The sequence below is a fragment of the Pituophis catenifer genome, unplaced genomic scaffold, assembly GCF_029215685.1.
Source record: "Pituophis catenifer annectens isolate HBS135680 unplaced genomic scaffold, rPitCat1.0.hap2 SCAF_6, whole genome shotgun sequence".
NCBI lineage: Eukaryota > Metazoa > Chordata > Lepidosauria > Squamata > Colubridae > Pituophis > Pituophis catenifer.
In genome coordinates, this window is record NW_027256886.1 from 68,244,102 (window position 1) to 68,247,623 (window position 3,522).

Sequence of the window (3,522 nt, forward strand, 5' to 3'; positions counted from 1 at the left end):
TGCTCTTCTCTGCACTTTTCTTAGAGTCTCAACATCTTTTTTACAGTGTGTGATCAAACCAGTATTCTAGGTGCGGTCTACAAATCCAAACTGATTCCTGGTAGCTGCCTGGGCCAGTCCCTGAGGTTTTCTTGACAAGGTTTCAGAAGTGGTTAAGAGGAATTCGGCCAAGGTTTCCCAAGGTGGCATTAAAATTCAGATCTACCGGTTCCTAGCCGAACTGGCTCTCTTGAATAGCACCTAGCTCAGAAATACAGGTAATCCTCGATTTACTACCACAATTGAGTCGAAAATTTCTGTTGTTAACGAGACATTTGTTAAGTGAGTTTTCTCCCATTTTAAAATCTTTCTTGCCATAGTTGTTAAGTGAATCACTGCAGTTAGTAAGTTAGTAACACGTGTTGGAAGAAAAAAAATCCTGTCAGATTCCAAGCCGGGAGAAAAGCGCTAGAAATAAAATGGAGGCTGATTGGAAAGGACTCTGTTTATTGATGAGCAGAACCAACATCATGCAGTTCTGGGACAGCTGACAAATTAGTTTGATGAGTACATGGATTTTTATAGGGATCTGAGATGCTGTAGGGAGTTGTGCAATATCAGAAATACTCCTAGGGCGGGGGTCGGCAATGTGCGGCTTTAGAGCCGCATGCGGCTCTTTGGGCGCTCTCCTGCGACTCCCTATTGGATGATCCCACCACTGGGTGGCCCAGTCCCTTCCCATCACTCCTCGCCTGCCCTGAGAAGGGCAACTGCGGCGGATAGAGACTTGCTCCGTATTCCAGAACAGGAGCGAAGCGCCTCTCTACCTCTTTTTCCGGCCCTTGTTGGTGCTGTGCGCACCTTGGCCTGGGGGAGACGCATGACTTTGCTCTGCGCCGAGACATTGGCTGGGCCGCCCGGCTGCAACCAATGTTGCGTGTTGTAATGGGATCCAGGAGGAGGAGGGGACACCATCTCCCCCATTGTGCAGCGCACTAAGTTTAAGTGGAAGAGCGGCAAGCAGCCACGGAGGCAGAGAGAGGAATATAGGGAAACGTGTGACTTTCTCCACCACAGGACACCGGCTGGGGCGCGTCTCTCCATATTCCTCTCGCTGCCTCCGTGGCTGCTTGCTGCTCTTGCACTTAAACTTAGCGTGCTGCACAATGGGGGAGACGGCATCCCTCCTCCTCCTCCTGGAGCCCATTACAACATGCAGCATCGGCTGGGACAGCCCAGCCGGTGTCTCGGGGTGGAGAAAGTTGTGCGTCTCCCAAAAAGGGCCAGAAAAAGAGGCAAGTAGAGGGGCGCTTTGCTTCTGCTCTGAAATACGAAGCGAGTCTCCATCTGCCCTTCTCTTCTCAGGGCAGGTGAGGAGGAGGGGAGGGCGAGGGGGGCAGCTAGCCGATAGGAAGCCAAAGCAGGGGGACGAAAGAGCTTCATTTATCTGGGAACCTGAAATGACTCTTGATTTAAAATTAAATCATATGGTAAAAAGCACCCAAAGAAGAAGAAGAAAGAACAACACCAGAAATAAAAAACCCAACCCCCACCTGTTTTTAGACATTTTTTTTTATTTATTTTTAATTTGATTTATATGCCACCCTTCTCCGGAGACTCAGGGCGGCTTAAAATGCGCTAAGCAATAGCCTTCATCCTTTTGTATATTTATACAAAGTCAGCTTATTGCCCCCACAACTGGGTCCTCAATTTACCTACCTTAGAAAGGATGGAAGGCTGAGTCAACCTTGAGCCTGGCGAGATTTGAACCTGCAGTAATTGCAGGCAGCTGGTCTTAATAACAGGGTGCTTTAAACCACCCTACTACCAAGGCTCTTCCAATGAAATGGTTCAAGAGGGAACCCGCGCACACATACACACACGGGGGGGGGGGAGAAAGAGAGTGGTAGAGGGATGAGAGAAAGAGAGAGGGAGAAAGAAAGAGAGAGAGAGAGAGAGAGGGAGAAAGATGAGAGAGGGAGAAAGAGAGAGAGGAAGGGAGAGGGAGAAAGAGAGGGAGAATGTGATGAGAAAGAGGGAGAAAGATGAGAGAGAGTGAGGAAGAAAGAGAAGGGGGAGAAAGATGAGGGGGGGGGGAGAGAGAGACCTGTTTAAAAGAAAATACCAGGGGCCACAAAACCTGGGTAGGCATAGCTGGGGGTGTCACGTGACTGGGTGGAAGTGAGTGCTGTCGAGTTGGCCACGCCCACCCAGGTTTTGTGGCTCCTGGTGTTTTGCTTTCTGTGGGAAATGGGCCCAAGTGGCTCTTTGAGTGTTTAAGGTTGCAGATCCCTGTCCTAGGGGGTTGTGCAATGTAGTGAGCGGTGTGTCCTTTGCTATTCTAATGGTGATGAGTTAATCCTATTATATCCTAAAGGTCATGTCCTGGTTTTAGAATTTGGATGTAAATTCTTAATCCCATCATCTGGAGCTGAAGGCGTTTTTTGTTTGTGAATAAGTTGAGCTGGGTTTCTTAATGGCACAAATTGCCAAGTTGGCAAGCATCTGAATTTTGATCCCGTGATCGTGGGAGCCATGCTACTGTTAAGTATAAGGAAAATGATCATTTAAAAGAATAATAATTATCATGTATTATTATTTTGTATAAGAAAATGGAGTTGGTACTGTTTCTAAAAAGGTAAATGCTTGGTATGTCAAATGGAACAATTATAAGCTGTTTCAAAATTACCTGTATGCAGCAGCTAACAGCTAAGAACCAGAAGCAGATAGCCTGAATGCCAGCTGAAACGACAACCGGAGGAAGTACAAAAATAGCAATAGAGCTTATGCTACCCTAGCAAGGAAGGAGTTGGTGAACTTGTTAAAAAATTTTGAACAAAGGTGGAGGGGGCTTTTAGAAGAAAATAGGATGCTGTGTCAAAAAAGGAAAAGGGGGAAATGAACTTGTGTAAGGGGATAAAAGCTCATGAATGCTTTCTTCAGCGTCCACTTTCTGAGCACCCGTTTGCAAATACGTGAATAAACCTCTTTGTTGCTTTCAAGTTGTTGTCCCGGGTAGTTCCATATGCGAATGTGCACTGTTTATAACACCACCAAGGTGGTAAGTGTGAAAAATGATCACAAGTCACTTCTTTCAGTCCCGAGTTGTCCCTCTGAACGGTCACTGAAGGAGCCTGTTGTAAATGGAGGAACTGCCTGTATGTATGTGGCAGGCTCTTGTGTAATCCCGGAGAGCGCCAGCCGCTCCCTTCGCTGCTGAAGGCCCAGCTGCAGAGGCACAGGAGGGCCGCTGCTCTCTTTCCGTCTCTTCGCAGAAGCCTGGCGTCAAGGTTAAAACCTTCCCGTCGCTTCCGGGAAGCGCTTTTGCGCTTCTTGCACCAGCAGCGCTGCGTAAAAAGCGCAAGAAAGGAGGCTCGCTCGCGCTTCGCTCCAGGCTCCACTCCGGTCCCTGTTATTATAGGGGGGAGGGGGGGCATACTTTCTCCCCGGGAACGCTGATTGGGCAATACGCATAGCCTGAGAGGCGTGGTTTGCCTGTATTGCGATGCGGGGAGGAGCGCTAAGAAAAAAAAAAACCGGAGT